Genomic DNA, 25780 nt, shown 5'->3' on the forward strand with positions numbered 1-25780 from the left:
ACATCAGTGACCAATGGCCATGCAGAGAGAGAAAGAGATGGAAGCCCTAACTAGTAGAACTTTAATAATATAATATGAGTTACACAATTAAATAATATTTTACATGGATTTAAAAATGAAAAGGGAAGTAATTGTGGGGGTGTCATGGGTGGAAGTGTCACCATCAAATGTGCCTTTGTTTCTCCTATGTGTTCCTTGCATAGTTTTCATTTTTGCATGGAAATGTATACTACTACTATATAATTTCAATTTTTTTCAATTTTTTTTTTCGAGCATCTTTACGTACGTAGATTATTATAAGAGAAAGAACCAATATATCCTTCCGTATAAAATTTTTTAATTGCATAATTGTTATTATCAATTAGTGTTTTGGAATTTGTCTTACCAATTGCTCGTCCAAAGTAAAATCTTTAAGATAAAATATATGCTACAAGCGTATGCCTATGTACACAGAAACAGTGTCTTGCCAGAAGTGTGAAAAGAGATTTAAGTATTATTGCTAGTAGTATTATGCAATATTTCATATCCATCAAAAGGTTGTAAAATTGATGGAAAAATAACCAAAAGAATTACGTAAAAAGATGTATAGAATAGGATGTTGGGTTTTTACTTATGCGCCTTCAGTTCGAAATGCCCTCTCTTCTCTTTTAAATTATTATAATAGTTTCGAACCCTCTTTCTCTTTTAATAATAATAAATTAAAGAAATAAATACTTGTGGAAGCTTTTAGGATAATTAACTCTATTAACTTATCTATCAGAAATTATTACTATTCTAGCTATAGGCCATAGCTAGCTAGCTAATTTGATTCTTCACCAGTCTAATTAATTTGAGAGAAATGTTAGGTAAATTCAATTTTTAGATCAAATTTGTAAATTATGTGATATGTTATCAATATGAAATAAACACATTAATTAATATTTAAATAATAATTCAATGATCAACAAATTAACACGTCACATGATTTACAAAATATAACTTAAATAGATGGTGTCTCTAACATTACTAATTTGAAGGGTTTAGATTTAGTTTAATAATGGGGTAAGCTTGCTGCAAACACATGCAACGCCAATACTAGTAATATATTAATTTACCTTCTTCGATCCTTAAAGTAGCAGCGTTTTCTCTTAACATTTTTTTTTTTCGTTTTCTTTGCTTTAAGAAACTTTTTAACATTAGTGAGTTTTAACGTTATAAATAACTAGCATTGATGATGATTATTTTGTTATTAAACTATTTTGTTATTTATATAAAAAAATTAAAACTACTTAAATGGTAGTTAATTCGCAAACACGTGACGCATTGAAGAGAGATGGTAATGCTTACCACTTAATAGGAGTGTTGACAAAAATTCAAACTCTTATTTGTTGAAGGAAGCTGATGACCTTTGCAAGAATAACAATAATAAATTTCTCTAAAATGGAAGAGTTTTGAGGGAAGTTTTTTTATAATATAATGATATTTTCCCTTCTAAATGTTTGACATTTCTTCGAATAAACATCTTTTTTAACAAAAATAAAATTCCAATTTGAATTTCTCATCCTCACTAACAAAAGTATTGTACAAAAGAGAAAAACATAACAAAAGTATTGTGCATTTTATAAAATATATACTATGAAATTAAATAAGCAAATCAAGAAAGACTAGGGGTTGGTGCCTCGGTGGTGGCCTGGCCAGCCGCGGTTGTGGGCTGGGTGGTCTGGTCGTAATCAGATCAGATGCTCGCGGTCGGGGGATTCTTACTTTATATTACCAATTTGCCACGTAAGATAACAGTGGGTCCCGTACCCACCTTCTTGTCTTTTTCTCTACGGTTTTCTTTTCTCCACCGGCTGGGTCGCCATAAAAGCAACCTCATCATCCAAATTTTAGGTCCCCACGGATTGAAGTTTTCACGTAACCAAGAAATATTATTCATTTAACGAGCATCAGATTACGACCGTCCAATCGCCACTAATTTGTTGAATGTACCCAACAAAAGTGGTGATGTATATAGTTGGCCCAAAGGTACAGGAGACTTTTTTTCAGGATATTGGACACACAACTCGATACACTAAGTGTATAATTACAATTTGTTAACAATTTAAAATTTTAACCAATTAACAATTACATATAACATTTAGTGTACTGAATTGTGTTCCTGCAATTAATTAAAAAAAAAATCTTCTAAGGCACGGATCTATTATTGGATATACAATGCATGTTCTTGACGATTTGCATGATATTTAAGTCTTGATGGTGATTTTAATTTTTCTCTTCTTTTCTTTTCTTTTGTTTAAAGGAGAATTGAGCGTACGTGGGAAATGCATAGTGCCAAAGTAAAGAAGATAATATGTCTATATTTAATTGTAATTGATGTATTTTTATTCTATTAATATAATCGGCATTGTTTATCCTCTCAATTCATCATTTTCTAAAAACATTAATCAAATGGACAATCATTAGTCTTGTATATGTATCAAACAACTTGATGAATAGTTAACTATCAGAATGTGTTAGTAATAATTATATACAGCTCAACGATCTCTAATTTGATTTATAGTTATGTACGATAAAACAATCTCTAATTTGATTGATATTTTGTAGATGTAATTTATCTTCATACAACGTTAATTATTTATACTTAGGGGCATGAAATTTAGGCTAATTGGTACTGAACTCGCTCCCACATGAGTTGAACTCAAGACTCTTCATTTATAAGTGACGAAGAATATCATTGTACAATAATCTTAGTGGCTTGTAAATGTGATATTTGAATGATGACTAGTTATTACTAAAAAATGAACAGATTTCATTTCTCAGATTTATACGGTCAAAATACTTTATAGTATGAAAGTAATAAAAACAAGAGATCTGTATGATACAAGTAGGAAGGGGCATGCGGTCAAGATTTAATCGAGAACATAAATATGAGGATAATGAAGATGTGGAACAGCTGGAGTGACAAAAACACATTAGCATTAATCAGGAGTCTTAAATATATAAATCAATTAAGCCAGTCACCCAGCTAGCTAGCAATACTGATTACACTCAGCTTAACCCATCAGTATCAATATGGCGACTTAACTGATGATGATCATGAGATGGAACACGTGTATAATGATGGAAAGAAAGAGACCCTTGATGGTTTGATTTTCGTGAATAATTTAGGATTCGGATGCACTCTAACAATATTTATCGATCCCTTACGCGTTTACTTACAGTAATATTCCTCCCACACGCCTATAACACAATATAATTAGGACTACTCAAATTCTTGATAACATTACACACACAAAAATGTTAAATAATCTAATAAACCATTGAATGGGCTTTTATCAGAATTAAAAATCAATTAGAGTTTTTTTTTTTTTTTTTTCCCCATCAATTGAGTTCTTAAAATGTTTTTGTATAATCTCGTATTCATCACAGTTATCAGGATTTTTTTTCTAATTTAATAAAATATTTTTTTGTTCACTTTAATGCCCTCAATTAGCTATTATCATCTAATGATATATTTTTCTTCCCTAATCTTAAAAAAGGTGTCCCAAATTGGTCTCCACCACCAAGTTCTCCTCCTCCTCCTCCAACCGAAAATATTTTTCGAATAATGATCACAAACCTACCTGCTACCACATCAAAAGTGCAATAAAATTCTCAAACATGTGAAAATTCCATATTTAAATCTCTCTTTTATTTTAATTATCTTCTGATTGGTGTTTGGGCCATAATTAAAAATAAAGTCTGCTATAAGGCCTATTCATTTTTATTTACGTAAAAATTGCACAATTTTAGTCCACAAACTCCAAAGCCCAGACCAGAGCTCAAACAAACATCTCACTTCACTTCAGCTTGTCCAAGGCATCAGACAAAAGTCCCTTGGAAGTGCATTTGCCACACAGACGACATGAGCCCGGGAATATCTCAGCCCTTTAAATGCATAGGCATGCGTCATCTGCCACTGAGGTCACTATTGCAATTGTGCAAATCGCCTCAAGATATAGTTGAAGGTCACCTACCAGGAATTACAATCACTATCAACGACAAATTACCAATCTACCCCTCCTGCAGCTCAGTGATATAATCAAGGTTGATCATTCTCCCATGCATATAAATAGAGCCACATGCCTTCAAGCTTAAGACCTTCATCAAATTCAATCTCTACAATTAAACAAAAATCTTGAGTGATTCTTTAATCAACCTAATTGCTTTTCAGCACAAACCCAATTGTTTTTCCAAACAACTTTCTTATACGACACAAAAGGTTTAAGCTAAGCCTCAAGGGCAGTCTCTCTATCAGGCCATGCTGCTTCAGTCTCCTTCTCTTTATCCGCATTCCCATACTAACTATTCCCGCACTCTCTTCTAGCATTAGCTACAATCTCAAAGTCTTCATTCAAAGCAAACACTGCCTACGATCCCTGAGATCTAAAACTTTTACAACTCTACCATCCTAGGGTATGATTCAGTTGGTGTGCAATTCCAACCACCCTGATTTCCTCTCTTAGGCGCATGTTTTGCACTAAGTCCAATCCTACACCAGTGATCTCGGTGGACTCCTCTAGCATTATCATACCCGTCATGGCCTAAATCTTGCTAGAGTTTTCTACTGCTTTCTTTACGTTTCCAATCAATTTACATTTCAAGTCATGTATCTCAGCCCATCAGCCTAGACTTTACTTTTGTAAACGCTTGTAAAACTCCGTAATGAAAAAAATTACATTTTGTTCCTCGTTTTAGTTTCTATTTCGCTTTCATTTACTTTTTAGGGAAACATATACGAAACTCGATCGTTTGCTTGAGGCACATGAGAACTTAACCGAATTAACACCCCACTCAGTGCACAATCATTCAGTTAAGAAGTCAGATTAATGCGCAACTTTCACACAATCAAAGACTAACACTATCTATTTCCAAAAATGGTACGCCAATTCTTTTTTTCTCGAGCCACCTTGTGACACTGAGACCAAAAATATACTTGGGACAAATACATATTAAACGTTGTCCAAACTCCGTCCAGTTTTAACACCAACAGCTGGAATGCAAGATACGTGTTTAGGACCTTAGGTTGATAGACTAGCTGGTATATGCACTCTCATATTATAACATCAACTTCGGGCATGTGTTAACTTCAAATATTGGAAAAATTGTTTGGTTTGCCCATAGGGGCACTCTCACACACACATTATTGGGAAAAAGTTGATTTATTAATTGTTACATTTATAGATACATGTATATCATGATAAGGCTGAAAAGGAGACAGTGTTTCAGTGCTTTCTCAGTTCATCTTTCATTGACAAAGAAGTTACTTAGCTCATATGGTCCTAACACCAACTGCAGCAAACATCAAAAGTTGGTGTTAGTACACTTCTGACTCCAAGGTTACATTTTCAAAAAGAGTAGATATGAGACATAAGTGCGTATGGTTAATCAACTATAATACAAAAAAGGTATGGTCAATAAACCATATATTCCTAGTTAGAATTTATTGCAAAGAAAAAGGTATGATCAATAAACCATATTCCTATAGTTTATTGTAGTAATGGTCAAGATACTCAAGTTTCACTTTAGTACTTACCCTCAATTTTACGCATGAAGTTAGTAGTAATCTCACTCATCAGAAAGATATCAGCTTAGCTAGTGCGTGATGTGGTGGTTCACCATCTAGCATTACAGCCAGTGATATCTTTGTGTGATGTGGTATTAAATTATGTGTGAACTAATTTCCATCCTTAATAATGAAAATTAGTACAGCCCTACTGATTATATTTAGAATCCATAATTCCATATATGTGTGTGTGTGTGTGTGTGTGTGTATTCATGGTTTTCCTGTACATTAAATAATTAAGGTGCAACATCTTATGTTTTCACGCAGCACAAATTGGACCCCAAGTCATTGACAAAAAAAAAAAACAAACAAAAAAAAAAAGACCCCTAGTCATGTGCTCTTATGAAAAGGATCAGGGCATGGGGCAGTTTGCTTTCTTAGCTTTTTAGCAACGTTCACCAGACTCAAACCCATTTCTTCAATTCAATTTTAAGGTATTAAACTCATTGTCGGCAAAAAAAAAATAAAAAATAAAAAATGATTTTGGGACCTTCTTAAATTTTAGTAGTGGTAAGATATATTGTGTGTGACCATGAAGAAATTAATAACCACTTTAATATAATTTGGTGTTTCATCCTAGCCAGACTTGGACTCATTATTTGTGACTTAAATTAAAGGAAAATTAATAAAAATTGATTGAAAACTTTGAGTTTTAACGATAAGAACAAAATAAAGGGTAAGTGAATAGTATCAGATTGATTTTTTAGTGTAAAAATGTGATTGTTCATTAAATTGAACAATATCAGAAACTTTTCTTCAAAATTTCCTTAAATTAAAGCATGTCATTCACACATGTTCTCTTTATTTCCTATGGTGCTTCCCTTTAAAAAAAAAAAAAAAAATATATATATATATATATATATATTTATTTATTTATGATATATCTGCTAGCTAGGACAAGAAGGGCGCAGATCATAGTGCCCACCACCTCCACCTCTGTGATTACTATTGATCGATCTTGACTTTCCGCGCGCGTATGCATATTGTTAACTTTTTCAGTCATATTCACACTAGGATAGCAAGTTTATTGAGTATTATTCACTGTTCTCATTCACTCTCATTACCATTCATATCTAGGGCCTTCAAAGCCAGATATATTCTTGCAAAAGTCTCGTTCATAGTCCCATATATGGCGGTAGGGTTTAGGCCGGTTCAGGGCGTGTAAGCCAGCTTTGCAAAAATAAGTTATACGCACATGAGCTTGACATAGTATCGGAACGGATGTACTAAAATGAGAAAGGAGGGTCATAAGTTTGAATCGAAGTGTGCAGTACGAGCATATGAGCACCCTATTCAAAACATGTGTAGTATGTGTAGTGTATTATGTATGAGAACATGAGCATCCTTTTCTTGTACCCAACTAGTCTTAGGGCTTTCCTAATTGGAGCTCAATATAAAGTGATTACTTTTGCTAAAGGTTGAAGGGGACATATATTCCAAGGACTAATTACTCTAGTTTTAATCTGAATAGAATGTTGGGGAAATGGGGTATCATAAAAGAGAGTAACATGAAAGAAAACTAATTAAGGTATAACAGCTTCTTTTCCTTTGTTTACACGGCTACAAAAATTGACCCCTGAAAGATACCTTTCAAACCTACGTTCATTGTCTAAGATCTGTCACAAATTCATCCACATATATATGAAATTGTCATATTCATCAAGTCATAAATTTCTATTTTAATTGCACTGTTAAAAAAGAGGGCTTTCAATTCCGGTCCCATTTCATGATATTGTATATTGATCTAATCCAAGAGAAATTTTTTGTGTATCAGGAACACGCCCTGGTGCTTCAAGTATCATAATACAATTCTAAAGTTTTTTGCTCACAATTGAAGTCAAATCGACGTAAATAAAAAATTGAAACAAACACATCCTCATAAATCTTGCAATAAAATCATTGTGCAATAAGTTACTAGATTTAAATTCTAAACAACTCAAGGTTTCAATGGGTATCTAAAAAGTATTACAAAAACTTCATAAAAATAGGCTGACTCATATCTTAAAAAGGAAATTTATTTAGTTTGAATGCATAGCTGCTGAAACTTGTTGATGGATTGTCACAAATTTAGAGCCCCAAACCAGTCACAAATCAAGCTTTCACTGCTGAAACTTGTTGATGGATTGTCACAACGACAATTTGAATGCAATTACTATCTTAACTTTATCTTATCTTATGAGACCCCAAATTTTATTTTCATACTATTAATTAAACAATACTTTTGAATAAAATACATTGTGAATCCCAATTTGCTAACTTGAAGATGTAGTATAACTTATCTTTTTAGAGATGCTTTTAAACTAGCAAGTGAATATTAACAAAAAACCATTTAACTTACTCAAATTAGCTTTTTATCTCCAACAACATTATCTATTAGCAAACTTTGAATTTTTTTTCTTTTTCAAACAATAGAAACTTTGATTAAATTCAAATCGAAACGTTTACATCAGAAATCAGAGTGTTGAAAAACCACTCTGGTTCAAAATCATTCCAACTATGAAGGTAATTCAAACCCAATCCACTTATTTTCTAAAGAGATATTCATCAATTTACCCCCTGAACTTGTAAGGATTGGCCAATTTTCCTCCTCAAATTTAATTTTGGCCAATTCCCCCCTCAACTCTCATAATTAGTCAATTTGCACCCTACTATTAATTTTTTTTAATTTTCCATCTATTCTTTCATTAAATAGGTATCTGCATGACTGCCTTTGAGGGGCAAAAAAAGTCATTTTCCCTACACCTTCTATCTTCTTCCTTTTCTTCGAACTTTCTCTTCTTCTTCCTTTTCTCCAAGCCGAGCTCGTGACTGCAGCCAATGCCTCCCTCCTCCACTGTTTGCAGCCCAGTCGATTTGATAAGCTGCTTGTGCAATTAGCAGTTGCCCACACCCAGTTGCCTCCTCCCTTGGCATCATCTACCTCTGGTAAGGTGTAGGGAAACCTACTTAACAAAAAATGACAGTGGGGTGCAAATTGAAAAAATGACAGTAGGGTGAAAATTGACTTTTTTTTCCCTTCAATGGCAGTCATGCAGATACCTACTTAACGGAAGAATAGATGCAAAATTAAAAAAATTAACAGTAGGGTGTAAATTAACTAATTATGAGAGTTGAGGGGGGAAAGTGGCCAAAATTAAAGTTGAGGGGGGAAATTGACCAATTATGAAAGTTGAAGGAGGAAATTGACCAAAATTAAAATTTAGGAAGAAAATTAGCCAATCCTTACAAGTTCAGAAGGTAAATTGATTAATACCTCTATCTAAATACCCTTTTAACTTATGTTAAAACGATCGCCGGACTCCAAATTTGCACCAACTTCCAGACTGTATATGCAGAAAAAAAGTTCAAAGAGAACCTGTTTTATTTAGTAATTATTGCAAATTTTTGTTTCGTATTTTGCTTTTGTACTGCAACATACCAATCAGATCTCATTGACCTCTTTTTATTAATCATCATCTATAGCAGTAGCACGACAGCATGTGACAGATTTAGGAAATTAGTAAAATTTTAAGGTTGGTGGTGTAGGAATCTAATTCCCTTATCTAATCAATCTTTGCAGAATATTTCTTTTACTCATTTTCATGCAGAAAAAGCAACTAGTACTCGCTGTAACAGTTATGCAAATGCAAAGGTAAGCTTATAGCCTTCAGTCATGCAGCTTTTGCACCCATTACTCGTTCACTTGCTGTCGACTCTTTCTCCCACATTATACACATTAAAATTACATGGGGTGTTGTAATTTTATTGCTTTTAGTTTAATTATTTTGCTTATCATATCCTTGTTGTAATATAATACGTGTTTTGTCAGAAGGAGAGGGATTTGAGAACCTGTAAATCTGAGATGAACATGCAGACAAATCCCAACCTTGATCTTCTCACGTTATTTAGCTTTCCCTGCTTAAAGATTGTGGTTTAATATAAAAAATAAATAAATAATCTTTCATGTAATATAACCGGTTGTGAAAATAGATGAAGGTTGAAAAGCGACAAAATCGGTTAACCTGCTAATAAAGTAAAAGTAGGGTCCACTTCGTTCAACTCTTCCGTTAAAAAAAGAAAGGAGGATGGCCCACCTGTCTCTCCTCTCTCTCCCTCTGCTTCTCTTTCATCACCATTTTCATTTTTTTTTTAACTTTTTTTTTTTGTATTGATGCTTACCGCATGTTAAATGTTACAAAGCTTTTCAATGTAGTGTGCCAAATAATTCTGCAATCTCATCATAGCTATCTTATGCTAAGATATGATCACTAATTTCACCTCAAAGCTTCGCTGCTGCGCAGGGCAATAGTATGATATTTTGAGTTCATATGTATGAGTATGAAGATACACAGATGGGGGACTGTTAAATGGCAGAGAATCAACTAGACGAACACTAGCACAATTAGAAAAGGAGACTAAGATAAAGAGCCAAGCTATGTTCATAAATTCATTCAAAATACCTCCTCCTCAACCTCTAGAATTCTAGCATTTTAAAAAGCCTAGTCTACTGCTTCATTAAACGCTAACACAACCTCCTAGTCCACTAAAACTTCATAAATGATAATCAAGTCCCAACCCAAATACATAATTAAAACAAAACTTACAAAAATACAAATTACTAAAATATAAATTAGCCACTTAATTATGAGAGCTCAATTAATTTCGCTTTCATGCACTGCATCATACATGAACATGTAATAAGAAATTCATCACATTCTAGTAATTATTCAATAAAAAGAAATATTTGTTGAAGCCACTTGAAGATCCATCTCGGAAAGCTCTAGCCAAAATAATTGTTGATCAAGTTATGTATATAAGAATGACCTCAACATAAGATTCATCATGGTGATCATACTTCATACGTATCTATATGGGTTACTTCTTGTCATGCTATGTTTGGATTTGATACGGTTGATAGGTTTGATTCTTTGTACCAAAATTTTTTGTTTGACTCTGTATGATCCCAATGACTTAAATGGATTAGGGTCTTAAAGAAGGTAAGAAATAGGTATTATGATTTCAATTAGTAGACATGTATTTTCCAACAAATTATCGACCTTTGAGTATTTCGGGTGGTTTCAGGGCAAGAAGGTGAATTCGATCATAAATACGAACTGCTAAAGAAAATCATGGTTAGCCCTTTCTTGTTAGTCATCATTAACGATGATTTATAAATGAATTACAAGTTTTTGATGGCTGACGTAGAGATTAATCGGGCGATTTGGATATGAACAGGAATCAATGGCTGTTCGAGAAGTTCCGACTGTGATCATGTCATCAGAAAATATCCCTACTCTCTTCGACTAAGCATGTCTGTTTTTTATTTTGCTTCTACTTGATTTATTTTATTTCTTAAGCCTAGAAGATTATATTTGTGAATCTATCACTTATACCGTGTTGGTGAAAAGTGAATGAGAGTTACCCTTTTCACTTGTATATGTAAATTATACTTGTAACCTGTTTGTAATCTCATGGCCTTTCTTGCTTGCATATGTTTTGATTGATCGCAGGCAAGGCGAAGTTGCAAACACAGAGAGAGAGAGGGGATGCTAATTGTGCCAAAAGTGATACGGCTTGTTTAGCAGCTTATTTAGAAAAACATTTCAAAAAATTATTGAAAATCCAACTACTTTATGAAAAAATCACATAGCAGCTTCTTTAGAAAAACAGTTCGAAAGATTTATGGAAAAATCCAACTACTATATGAAAAAAATCACATAGCAGCTTCTTTAAAAGAACACTTCTACGTCCCATAAGCGGTTTCAAATTAGTTAGATAAATGCAACCAGAAGTCTTTATGTTTGTCAAAAAATCTAATTAGAAGCATTTGTGAACCAGAGAGCATCCAACAGATGATGATTTAGGAAGCACTTCCAAGTGATTTTCAGGAAGCATCTGAACATTCAATAAAAGATCCAATGTTTCTCTATGAAAGCAGTTGTAGAAGAAATGCTTATGAGCATTACAAAAACAGTTGTAAGATCATGCGCAATGGTGTGAGTTAAAGCTTAAAATTTTAAGCCCCAAATTATCAAATGATGATTTTAGTCTACTTATGCCCCAAATTATCAATGATGATTTTAAGCGCCTAGAAACAACTTTTTTTCTTCAATGGTTATGGTTTAAAAGTTCAGCCCCAAATTATCAAATGATGATTTTAGTCTACTTTTTTTTTTTCTCGGTAACTTAAAAAAAAAATTTATATAGATTATTCTAATTAATCTCTACTAATTAATAAAACACTCATTGTCAACCAAAACTCTATGAAATTACTAGTTTAACCCTCTAATTAAAACAGAACATGCATAAGAAATATGAGGCAGAAATATAATTTTACACAACCAAATTTTGCTGTTTTTTTTTTCAAAGCCTCACTTACATATAATCCTAATATATCTCTAATTAAAAATAAAAAATAAAAAAATTCCCGCTCCCACATTCTCTATCACTCTCTTCGTCTCTCCTTCTATTTCAAAAACAAAAAATAAAAAATTTTCTCACACACTTTGTGTGTGCCCATATGCTAGTTTTTATAAATATTTTAACCTAAAAAAATATTAAAATTATGATAAACAATGAAAAATCACACAACCCACTCCACTCCATTCCTTTTTTTTTTAATTAACAAACAATATTGTCTACCTTAAGGGTACAGGAGTGGGCTAAGCCTCACAATGGCTCAACCATAATAATGTAGTTTAAATTTTCCTTTAGAAAGAATCGAACCTAAGACCGCTCACTTGTAAGTGAAGAAGAATATCACTAGATCGTAGTACTAACTACTAAGTGGCAACCCACCCCATTCTTAAACACAAGTTCATACACACACATGAAAAATTATTTCTACACATTATGTAGATTATCCTAATTGTGTGTGGATGTTTGAACAAATACATAAGTATTTTAGAGTTTTTAGGTGAAATTTGATTTAAATTTTTTTTTAATTGATTTAGTTGTTAGGTTTAATTTTAGGGCGTCGGATCTTTTTAACCATTAGGTTTGCTCATATTTCATCTCAACTGTCCAATTTAATATAATTGTAAAAGAAATTTTTTTTTTTTTTCTGAACCATTGGATAAACCGACAACCCAGTTATGCCAGCCGTTGGATCAAGGAAATAGTCATTGGTCTCAAAACTAGTGGTCGGCAAAAGTGTCAGCGCTGGAACCCAACGGCTACAAGTTTGTCACGTAGGGTGAGTGAGGCGCGTCTGTTGGTCGCGTAGGTCAATTTCTTCAATGCGTGGACGTGCAGAGTAGGCCCGAAGACTTAACCCAAGGCTTAAATTCTTGGGGGAAGTATGGCCCAAAGTTTTTCTTTGCTCACCAACTTCTGAACCGACTCATCATGTTTTGCACACGCACCATATGGACTGCAGTGGAGCCCGATCCAAACACGTTTGGATCCAAAGCCTTTAGAAAGCCCAAACACAAAACGCCACCGTCCAAGGAAAATGACAAAAAGACAAATTTCCGACGACCATGGGAGTAGACCCGAAGAGTCAATAAAAAGGTTAGTCAATGCAAAAATAAGGAAAACCAAACCCCGCGAGAAATATCCAATCGCCACCGTCCACAACACTCAAATCCAACGGCCGTTGTCAAATCGAACATTTGGACACCCACCTACCAAAAATCGTAAATTTGCTGTACCAACGTTCACTACCTCGCTCCAACACTGTTGACTCCGAACAGCCTATCGCCCAAAAATCTCAAAAGCTCTTTACTTTTCTCTGCGGTTCTTTGCTTGTTTGATTGATTGAATCTCAGCGGTTGCAATGGCGGGAAAGGGAAAGGGGCCAGCGATCGGTATCGATCTCGGAACGAGTTACTCGTGCGTCTGTGTTTGGCAACACGACCGCGTCGAGATCATCGCTAATGATCAGGGCAACCGCACGACGCCGTCTTACGTGGCGTTTACTGATACGGAGAGGTTGATCGGCGATGCGGCCAAGAACTAGGTCGCCATGAACCCCGTCAACACCGTCCTGGGTAAGAATCGAGATACTTTCTTTTTCTTGCGAAATTTTTTCATGTGATGTTGTTTTTTTTTGCCTTGTACTGTTTGATATGTGCTTGTATTGCTGATTTTATGAATTTTATTGCAATATTTGCTGGTTGTTTAAATTTTGCTGTTTTTAGATTTCTATTGCCTGAATTTCTGAGAAAAAGAGTTCAATTTCCTTGAAAGTAATTATCTTTCTCAGGCTTGGTGTGATAAATTACCATGCAGGTTTTGTTGTGCCTTGAATTTTTTTTTTAATAGCGAATTGATCAATTTATTTTTTATTTTCTTATTTGCCGGATTTGTTTAGTTAATATTAATGGACTATCAAATATTATAATTGGTGGCCAAGGCTATGAGTTCTAGTTAATCTGTTCAAAATTATAATTTGGGTTTTAAGTTTCTTGTTAATTGTTGGATGAAATTTTAAAATAGCTATCCGAGTTTTTGGTGTCTGTAGCATGATCTGTTTGATTTAGCTTGATATTGTAGCTTGTTCTGTGTTATGAATTATTAATAAATTAGTATTTTCAAACGAGCTTGGTTAATTTTTCTGATGCCAAGCAGTTGATTGGTAGGAGATTCTCTGACCCTTCTGTTCAGAGTGACATGAAGCACTGGCCTTTCAAGGTCATTCCTGGCTCCGGTGACAAGCCCATGATTGTTGTCCATACAAGGGCGAAGAGAAGCAGCTCACTACTGAAGAAATTTCCTCCATGGTTCTCGTCAAGATGCGTGAGATTGTTGAGGCCTATCTTGGCTCATCGATAAAGAATGCCGTTGTTACTGTCCCGGCTTACTTCAACGATTCTCAGTGACAGGCCACGAAGGATGCTGGGGTCATTGCCGGCCTTAATGTTCTGCGTATTATGAATGAGCCCACCGCTGCCGCTTTTGCATACGGTCTTGACAAGAAGGTCACCAGCGTTGGCGAGAAGCATGTCTTGATTTTCGATCTTGGCGGAGGCACTTTTGATGTCTCACTGTGTGAAGGCAACTGCCGGAGAGACCCACTTGGGAGGAGAATATTTGGACAAAGAATGATGAATCACTATGTTCAAGAGGTCAAGAGGAAGCACAAGAAGGTTATCAGCAGCAGCCCAAGTGCTCGTAGGAGGTTGAGAACTGCTTGTGAGAGGGCAAAGAGGACTCTCTCCTCCACTGCTCAGATTGATTCTTTGTACGAGGGTGTCGATTTCTACTCAACCATTACCCGTGCTAGGTTTGAAGAGCTTAATATGGATCGTTTCAGTAAGTGTATGGAGCCCGTTGAGAGGTGTTTGAGAGATGCAAAGATGGACAAGAGCTCGGTCCATCATATTTTGCTAGTGGGCGGTTCTACTAGGATTCCGAAGGTGCAGCAGTTGTTGCAGGACTTCTTCTATGGCAAAGAGCTATGCAAGAGCATCAACCCAGGTGAGGCTGTTGCTTATGGCGCCGCTGTGCAGGCTGCCATCTTGAGCGGTGAGGGTAACAAGAAGGTGAATGATTTATTGCTTCTGGATGTCACTCCTTTGTCCCTTGGTTTGGAGACTGTCGGAGGTGTGATGACTGTGTTGATTCCAAGGTACACTACCGTTCCAACCAAGAAGGAACAAGTCTTCTCTACCTACTCAGACAATCAGCCTGGTATCTTGATCCAAGTATATAAGGGTGAAAGGACAAGGACTCGCAATAACAACTTGTTGGGAAAATTCGAGCTTTCTAGTATTCCTCCTGCTCCAAGGGGTGTTCCGCAAATCACTGTCTGCTTTGATATTGATGCCAACGGAATCTTGAACGTCTCGGCTGAAGACAAGACTGCAGGACAGAAGAACAAGATTACCATCACCAATGACAAGGGAAGATTGTCGAAGGAAGAAATTGAGAAGATGGTTCAAGAAGCTGAGAAGTACAAGTTAGAAGATGAGGAGCACAAGAAGAAGGTGGAGGTGGAGGCCAAGAATGCTCTGGAGAATTATGCCTACAACTTAAGGAACACGATCAAGGATGACAAGATTGCCTCCAAGCTGGACACCGCTGACAAGAAGAAGATTGAGGATGCGATTGACCAGGTCATCCAATGGCTTGACGGAAACCAGCTTGCTGAGGCTGACGAGTTTGAGGACAAGCTGAAGGAGCTGGAGAGCATCTGCAATCCGATCATTGCCAAGGTGCACCAGGGCTGGCAAACCTGATCTCGGTGGTGCCATGGATGAAGATGTTCCTCCTGCTGGTGGCAGCGGTGTTGGTCCCAAGATGGAAGAAGTCGATGAAGGATGTTTGGTGATCTTGGTCATTTTGTTCAACATCGTATTCTAGTATTTTGCCAACGAAGCCTATTTTCTTTCTAAATTATCTCTCTTAGATTCACTTTTTGATGGCAAGACCGGTATTTTCAGTTTGCATCGCTTTAGATTAATTCAAAAGGTTGCTTATGTTCCTCTTGCACATTAGTTTATTTTAATTAATTTAGTAGCAATCTTCATTTTTATGTTCTTTTTGTCAATGAGTTTATTTTAATTTACTTTAATAAAATTTTCATTTTTGGTTCATGGGTAATTGAATGTTTGAAAATTTTTAATTTGTACAAACAGTTTTGAAGTTGGTTTCACAAGGAAAATACAGAAGAAGTATATTTTGCTCCGTCCAACTATGAAAGGTTTCAGTCCTTTTGTTTGGTCTTCTTTGATGTACGCTGCAAGAAGGATATTTGAAACCATAGAGTCTCCGAAATAAAGTCCTATTCAGTATAGAGTTTCTCAGCTTTTGCAAACTGCTTAAGTTTCGCAAGCGAAGATAGCATACACACTTAGAATCGTTCATTTTGAGTTTCATTTTAGCAATCTAAAATAAGGATTACAGATTTGGACTATTAATATTAAAGAAACTTTAACGAAAAGCTCTCGATACTGTTCATTTTAATGAAAAACCACATTTTTACACAAAAAAATCAATCATGGTACTATTCACTTTACCCTTTATTTTGTTCTTATCGTTAAAACTCAAAGTTTTCAAATCTTTTTAATTAGTTTTCCTTAATATTAATTCCCATTTACTAATATTAATTTCCTGCCTACATTCTCCTCATTTCTTTATGGTTTAATGGGCTTTGGTGCAGTCATTCTGTTCGTATTTTCAATAGGTTACCTTTCTATCAACTTCTTTATTATATCCTAATTTAGTAGTTATATAATGGTTTAACAGGTTTTATGTGATTTTCTCAAGTTGAGAGACTTGCAGAATCTTAATTTAAATCTAACGATGCAAAAGTTCATACAAATTTTCAGCTAAAAAATTAAAATAAAAGAATGTCTCTCGATAAATACAAATATTAAAATTAAACATTGTACATCGCGTTTAGCATATTGTAACTATAAGAATATCATTATAGTCAACAAATGTAAAAAGAAAATATAATTCTGCACGCAGCGCGAAGCGTCTTTCACACGTTCATGCAGAAAGGAGGAAATATTTAACAAACTGAATTTCTTCTTGACTAAGGGCTGGTTTGGTATTGCTGTGCTTTGAAAAACGCTGTTTTTGCTGTGCAGTGAGAATAAGCAGTTGTGAAATAAGGTAGCAGAGTGTTTGATAAACTTTTTTGTAAAAATGCTTTTGAAAAAAAAACAGTATTATAGTGTTTGTTAAACTTTTATGTAAAACAGATGTGAAAAAAAACCGTTTTTTCAAAACTGAGTTTTGCAGCTTCTTGTTTACCTAAAATTATGAAAAAAAACTGAAACTGAATATTTACCAAATACAAAAACAGTTCCTAACTTTTTTTAATACCAACTTTTTTTCAAAATTACAAACAGGCCTAAGTTTCTTTACCTATCGCCCAAAAATCTCAAAAGCTCTTTACTTTTCTCTGCGGTTCTTTGCTTGTTTGATTGATTGAATCTCATCGGTTGCAATGGCGGTAAACGGAGAGGGGCCAGCGATCGGTATAGATCTCGGAACTAGTTACTCGTGCGTCGCTGTTTGGCAACACGACCACGTCGAGATCATCGCTAATGATCAGGGCAACCGCACGACGCCGTCTTACGTGGCGTTTACTGATACGGAAAGGTTGATCGGCGATGCGGCCAAGAACCAGGTCACCATGAACCCCATCAACACCGTCCTGGGTAAGAATCGAGACACTTTCTTTTTCTTGCGAAATTTTTTTATGTGATGTTGTTTTTTTTGCCTTGTAGTATTTGATCTCTGCTTGTAGTGCTGTTTACACTTTGCTGTTTTTAGATTTCTATTGCCTGAATTTCTGAGAAAAAGAGTTCAATTTCCTTGAAAGTAATTATCTTTTTGTGGCTTGGTGTGATAAATAACCTTGCAGGTTACTTTTGTGCAGGGTTTTGTTGTGCCTTGAATCTTTTTATAGCGAATTGATCAGTTTATTTATTTTTTATTTTTATTTGCAGGATTTGTTTAGTTAATATTAATGGACTATCAAATATTATAAATGGTGGTCAAGGCTACGAGTTTTAGTTAATATGTTGAAAATTATAATTTGGGTTTTAAGTTTCTTGTAAATTGTTGGATGAAATTTTAAAAAGGGTTTTTATCATAAATGGTCTCTGAAATTGAAAATCAATCAATGTAATTCTTGAAAATTAGTATCGTAAATCAACGTGATCATTCCGTTACAATTCCGTCAAAAATTCTTTGTGGCACATAACCAGGTCCTGCAAATATAATTAAATATTTCTCTTTGGATTTAAAATATTTAAAAAATAAAAAATTTATTTATATAATTAAAAACTTAAGAAAAAAAAAAAAAAAGAAGAAGATGACTGTATTCCTCCATTAATCTGCTTTTTCTTCCCGTAATTTCACATTTTCTAATTTATTTTATTACATTTTTGATTTAATTTTTGAATTTTGTATTCGAATTCTGGGGATGTGTCACTTCATTGTGTGGTGGATGCAATATTAGGGTCTTTGGGGCTTTCTGGATATCAGGCATATAGTTTCTAAATTGGAGCTGAAGTGGAGGGGTGCAGGTCGGTCTAGAGATTTTTGAGGTCTAGGGTGACGTCAAAAAATGTGCTCTTACTTTATATAAGAAAATTATTTGTTTTCACACGTAAGACATCGATAAAATTATACTTAGAAAAACACTTCAAACTTAATAATTTGGGAACAAGGAAAAACTAATTTATTTTGTATCGTGAGAAGGAACAAAAAAAAAAAATCTGGTTTTACAAGTAGATAGATATGAGTTTTGTTTTCCATCTAAACTTTTAAAGTGTTTTTGAATAAATCATGAGGTGTTTTTTCTTATTTACTAACATTGTCAATATGGAACTAAAAAAATAATGATATTTTTGAGTCTTTAATTGATATGTATAAGTAATAAATTGGTACTAAATTAAACTTTTTGATGACACGTTATATGATTTGCAAATTTGGTCTAAAAATTTAGTCAACGCATTACTCTTTGTGGAAGATTAGGAACAAATCTTTAAAAATAACAACTCACATAGCTTCTAGGTATTGATTAAAAATAAATTAACAACCAAACAAAAATTCGTAAAAATTGAAAAGAATAAACATCCACTTGGCATTTCGAACTTAGGACCTCTCGTTAATTTTAAACAACAAAAACCATTGATTCTAATTAAACTTCTTGATCATTTAGCCTAATTTTATATATTTATACTTTTATGAAACGAAATTTGTAAAAAATGAAAAACAAATAGGCACACATCGTGTTTTGAATCCAATACCTCCTCATTAATTTTAAATGACAAAACCACCAGTTCTAGTTAAACTTCTTTGTCCTTGAATCAAATTTTATAAATTTATAGTCTTATGAAAACATATACAAATATACCACCTTAATAATTTTGGTGCCCCTAATTATTTCGGGCCCTGGACGGTCATTCTGCCCGCACTGGGCCTGGGCCGGCCCTGGGTGCAATCTCCTCAGGTGGGAGAAGAAGTTGACTGTTATTGTTTTTTTTTTTCACGTTTTAATTAAGCAAAATTATTATTATTTTTAATTATTTTAAGTATTTCTAATCCACATGGCAATATTAATTAGTCTTGTGGGACCCACTTATGTGCCACATCAGCACATAACAGAGTTTGACGGAATTATGACGGAATGACCACATTGATTTCTAACCCCTATTTTCATGGACTACATTGATCGATTTTCAATTTCAATGACCATCTTGATGAGTTGAGTCAATTTCAGGAACCGTTTGTGAAAAAAAAAAAAAAAAAAAAAACCCAGTTGAAAAAGTTATCCGAGTTTTTAGTGTTTGTAGCATGATCTGTTTGGTTACTTTTATTTTTGATAAGTTTTAATGGATTTAGCTTGATATTGTAGCTTGTTCTGTGTTATGAATTATTAATAAATTATTTTTTTTTAACGAGCTTGGTTAATTTTTCAGATGCCAAGCGATTGATTGGTAGGAGATTCTCTGACCCTTCTGTTCGGAATGACATGAAGCACTGGCCTTTCAAGGTCATTCCCCGCCCCGGTGACAAGCCCATGATTGTTGTCACATACAAGGGCGAAGAGAAGCAGTTCACTGCTGAAGAAATTTCCTCCATGGTTCTCGTCAAGATGCGTGAGATTGCTGAGGCCTATCTTGGCTCATCTATAAAGAATGCCGTTGTTACTGTCCCGGCTTACTTCAACGATTCTCAGCGTCAGGCCACGAAGGATGCTGGGGTCATTGCCGGCCTTAATGTTCTGCGTATTATGAATGAGCCCACCGCTGCCGCTTTTGCATACGGTCTTGACAAGGTCACCAGCGTTGGTGAAAAGAAAGTCTTGATTTTCGATCTTGGCGGAGGCACTTTTGATGTCTCCCTGCTCACAGTTGAAAATGGCATCTTTCAAGCGAATGCAACTGCCGGAGACACCCACTTTGGAGGAGAAGATTTCGACAACAGAATGGTGAATCACTTTGTTCAAGAGTTCAACAGGAAGCACAAGAAGGACATCAGCAGCAGCCCAAGAGCTCTTAGGAGGTTAAGAACTGCTTGTGAGAGTGCAAAGAGGACTCTCTCATCCACTTCTCAGACCACAATTGGGATCGATTCTTTGTACGATGGTGTCGATTTCTACTCAACCATTACCCGTGCTAGGTTTGAAGAGCTTAACATGGATCTTTTCAGAAAGTGTATGGAGCCCGTTGAGAAGTGTTTGAGAGATGCAAAGATGGACAAGAGCTCGGTCCATGATGTTGTGCTAGTGGGCGGTTCTACTAGGATTCCGAAGGTGCAGCAGTTGTTGCAGGACTTCTTCAACGGCAAGGAGTTATGTAAGAGCATCAACCCAGACGAGGCTGTTGCTTATGGTGCCGCTGTGCAGGCTGCGATGATGATAGGTGAGGGTAACAAGAAGGTGCAGGATGTATTATTGTTTCTCGACGTCAATCCTCTGTCCCTTGGTTGGGAGACTGCCGGAGGTGTGATGACTGTGGTGATTCCAAGGAACACTGCCGTTCCAACCAAGAAGGAACAAGTCTTCTCTACCTGCTCAGACAATCAGCCTGGTATGTTGATCCAAGTATATGAGGGTGAAAGGACAAGGACTCACGATAACAACTTGTTGGGAAAATTCGAGCTTTCTAGTATTCCTTCTGCTCCAAGGGGTGTTCCGCAAATCACTGTCTGCTTTGATATTGATGCCAATGGTATCTTGAACATCGCGGCTGAAAACAAGACTACAAAGCAGAAGATTACCATCACCAATGACAAGGGAAGATTGTCGAAGGAAGAAATAGAGAAGATGGTTCAAGAGGCTAAGAAGTACAAGTCAGAAGATGAGGAGCACAATAAGAAGGTGAAGGCCAAGATTGCTTTGGAGAATTATGCCTACAACATGGGGAAGACTTTGGTGATTTATGTTGTCAACATGATGAACACGATCAAGAAGATCAAGGATGCGAGTGACCAGACCAACCAGGCTATTCAATGGCTTGATGAAAACCAGCTTGCTGAGGCTGACGAGTTTGAGGACAAGCTGAAGGAGCTGGAGAGCATCTGCAATCCGATCATTGCCAAGGTGCACCAGGGCTGGCAGACTTGATGTCGGTGGCGCCATGGATGAAGATGTTCCTCCTGCTGGTGGCAGCGGTGCTGGTCCCAAGATGGAAGAAGTCAATGAAGCTGTTTTTGTTGAGCCAAGATGTGTTTCTTAATTTAAGGTTTGAAATTGGGTACTTTTTTATGGGATTCTAAAATCCAAGATGTAGGATGTTTGGTTATCTTGGTCATTTTGTTCGACATCGTATTCCAGTATTTTGCCAATGAAGCCTATTTTCTTTCTAAATTATCTCTCTTAGATTCACTGTTTGATCTTGTTTGAATTTTATCTTTTCAGTTCTTTTTACCTGTTTACCTTCTCCAAATTCATCCTCTCTGTTCTTCCTCCTGCTCAAGCAACTGGGATTCTCAGAGGCTCCACTTAGGGTGGGAGGGACAGAATGGCCTGCCGCCATTAAAACTCGCCTTCACCTGCGCAAGAGACTTACATGGCAGTCGAGAGTGACGGAAGGAAGCTGTCGATTACAGAACTAAGTCAGCAAAACAGCAGAGTCTGTTGAGGCTAAGGAGGCTGTTAGTTCTGTAGCAGCAGTCCCTTGACTCCCTTCGGAGTAGCATGAGCGTTTGCCGACTTGTGAGTCCGGCTTATACTTCTGAATGGTTGTTGGATACTCATACATTCACCGGGAGCCCGCCATAACTTTATTATGCTTTCATGGTAGTCGGGATGTAAACATTAGCGAAGCTAGATAAGTCCGTCGCGGATTCAAGGACTTATTCTCGTCTCAATCTAGCAGACGATGGGGTACAGATGCAGATATGGATACGGATCACAGAACTTATCCAAAAGAATACGGCCTGTATAGCAGCTTCTTTAGAAAAACTCTTCAAAAAATCTTAATTGAAAATCCAACCACTTTATGAAAAAATCACATGGCAGCTTCTTTAGGAAAAACACTTCTAAGATCCATAAGCGGTTATAAATTATTTTGACAAAGGCAATCAGAAGTCTTTATGGTTGTCGAGAAAGAAAATTGTAATTAGAAGCATTTGTGAACCACTTATGTGGCGTAGGAGCGTTTCACAGAAACGCAGTTAGCAAGCGATGATTTAGGTAACACTTCCAAGTGATTTTCCAAGAAGCATTTGAACATTTAATAAAAAGAAACTAATTAAAAGGGTTTCAAAACTTTGAATTTTAACCAAAAGCCATGTAGAAACTTTATTTGATGGTTAGGACAAAGCCCAACAATAAACCAGTCCAATTTAAATGGCCCCAATATTGAATTTTCGATTTTGCCCATGATCGTAAACTTTTGTCCGTTTAATATATTTCTTCGTTTATGGTTCTTTCTGCTATTTCGTCTCCCTCCCCCTTTTCTTCCCAACATTCAAAACCTTCCATGACATTCAAAACCTTCCATTTTTTTTCTTTTTAATCTTGCATTGCAGCTCCACCTCTGCCACTATGCAAAAACCACATATCAGACCCCCAAACTTCATTTTTGAGCTGTCTCCATCTCGGCGGCGAGATAGCATGGAGTGACCAATATTGATCGCCTAGCCGATGGAAGTCGATATTCAGAGGACATTAGAGTTGGATAAGGTTTGTGATGTCGAATTTGAATCCAATCTAATCTAGGGTTCGTGGACATCTACCGCCACAAAATTCAAAAATTCGAAGAATTCGTCGACGAACACCTCAAACTAGACCTCGTTTGCGCCTTTACTCAACGGTACGGTTTCATAGACCTTCTCTAAACTACAATTGCAGCAAATTTAATTGCTCATCAAATTAAATTTTTTTTTTGGGGGTACGGGGGGTGATTCTTGTTTTGCAGAGTCAAGGTGTTCGAGCTACACAAATTTTAGTATCCTTTTCAATTTTCCCTCTTTCGTTTTGATTAATTAAATTATATCCGAATGTGGTTTTTTTTTTTTTTTTTTTTTTTTTTTTAATTCGACAATCCAGATATGCAATCCCATTTGGTGATTCTTGGTTGTTGAAGGTGTTTTCTTGATTTTATTTAAATTAAAACTCGGATTTGCAGAAGAACATATAGAATTTGGAGAAACATAAGTGTGACCAGTCTTAGGACTTCGGTTAATCTTGGCTCTGAAGTTCGCGTAAGAGTATAACTTGAACTCATTCAATGTTCTTGTTTTATGACTATGGCTGAAGAAGATGTGGCATATTGACCTGAAAGTTGTAGACTATGTAGTCCTTTGATCTTGAAAAATTGTAGTTGTACACCCATGGATATATTTCGTATCGATCAATTCTACTTCCATTGACACGGCTAAACATAATCTTGCTTTTCACATTCAATAAAATTGAATGATGGAATAATCACTACACTGTTCTTTATCTTAACACACACATGGGGTGAATAGATGATCACCATATTAAGATGCTTGTAAAAGGATAGAGATCGAAACAAATAATTCTCACGGTCATGCCGAATGTTGCTTGTTTATATAGGGGTTTCACATTCTTTTTGTCTGCTGCACCACGTATGATGTAACATGCCTGTTCAAAATGATGAGAAACATGTATGTATGTATATGCAAAGTTGCAAACAAAATTGCGACTTCATCTACTAAGGTACAGCCTTCAACCAAATTGATGAGTCTCTGGATCTAAATGTTTTTCTTTAGGTCTTATGTGTTTTCTAACTAGGTTAATCTTGTCAAGGGATCCTAAATCTTATCCTCTTTATATTTTTTTATATTATTCAGAAATTCAATGTTTTTATATTAAGGGATCTGAAATAGCCAGTTTCAGAAATAGTGTACTCGTGTTCAGTTTCATTAAGTCATTTCATAAATAGTATATCCGTGTTCAATTTTGTAAAGTCAGTTTCAGAAATGGTGTATTCATGTTCAGTTTCATAAATAGTGTACTCGTGTTCAATTTCATAAATAGTCAGTTTCATAAATAATGTATCCGTATTTAGTTTCATAAATAGTGTGTTTAGTTTCATAAATAGTGTACCCATTTTCAGTTTCATAAATAGTATACCCGTGTTTTGTTTCATAAAGTTAGTTTCAGGAATAGTGTGTTCAATTTCATAAATAGTGTACCCATTTTCAGCTTCATAAATAGTATACCAGTGTTCTGTTTCATAAAGTCAGTTTCATAAATAGTGTACCCGTTTTCAGTTTCATAAATAGTATACCCGTGTTCTGTTTCATAAAGTCAGTTTTATAATAGTGTACCCGTGTTCAGTTTTAGAAATAGTGTACCTGTGTTCAGTTTCAGAAATAGTGTATTCGTGTTCAGTTTCATAAATAGTATACCCGTGTTCAGTTTCATAAATTGTTTACCCGTGGTCAGTCATAAATAGTGTATCCGTATTCAATTTCATAAATAGCCAGTTTTAAAAATAGTGTACTCGTGTTGAGTTTTAAAAATAGTTCATGTTTAGTTTTAGAAATAGTCAGTTTAAGTAAAAGTTAGTGTTCAGTTTAAAAATAGTGGTAGTACCAGTTTCAGTTTGAGATATTGATAGTACCCCTGTTCAATTCGAGAAATAGTTACGTTCAGTTTAAGAAATAGTGATAGTACCAGTGTTCAGTATAATAAAGTCACTGTTTAGTTCTAGAAATAGTCAGTGTTCAGTTTAAGAAATATTAATAGTATCCGCGTTGAGTTCCAAAATAGTTAGTATTCAATTTTTAAAAATAATTAGTGTTCAATTGATTTAAAGTGGACTTTGGTGAACCACTAATATGACACGTGAACCAACGGGTACAACTTCAACTTTTTGAAGCATATGCATGAATGTATTACCTATGGTTAGTCTAAAAAAAGAATGAGTTATCCCCACCGTTTCTTCAGAGATTGGTCACCCCCTCCTCTTAATAGATGTTGACAATGCACAAATATGTATACTTTCACATTTGGCCAAGAAACACCGAACTATCGACTTGATAATCTTTGGTTTTGCTTACAGATGTTTTGCATCCAAGATTTACATTTATATGGTTAATGTGTATGATTAATCCTAAGAAGAAAAAGTTCACAAGATCCAAAAGTTTGTATTGGAAAGCGAACTAGACAGCAGTTGATATTTCTGCACTTCTTTTATCATGTTTGTTAGGTTTAATGGGCCTAATTTATTGGTACTCTCATTTCCTTCCACATGTCCTAGAAAAAGCCCAAGCCACTCGTCCAGAGCAATTTTGCTTCAAAGCAAGAACTTTGTTTTCTTCGCCAATCCA

At 35.3% G+C, this 25780-nt stretch overlaps 1 pseudogene; it reads left to right on the forward strand.

Moving 5' to 3' along the window:
- The first annotated feature begins 14140 nt into the window (after window positions 1–14140).
- LOC108865367 lies at window positions 14141–21842 on the forward strand (annotated as a pseudogene).
- The last annotated feature ends 3938 nt before the right edge of the window (window positions 21843–25780 follow it).

The sequence above is a fragment of a genome, unplaced genomic scaffold, assembly GCF_019419815.1.
Source record: "Pyrus x bretschneideri cultivar Hongxiangsu unplaced genomic scaffold, Pyrus_bretschneideri_v1 Contig4, whole genome shotgun sequence".
NCBI classification, from domain to species: Eukaryota; Viridiplantae; Streptophyta; class Magnoliopsida; order Rosales; family Rosaceae; genus Pyrus; species Pyrus x bretschneideri.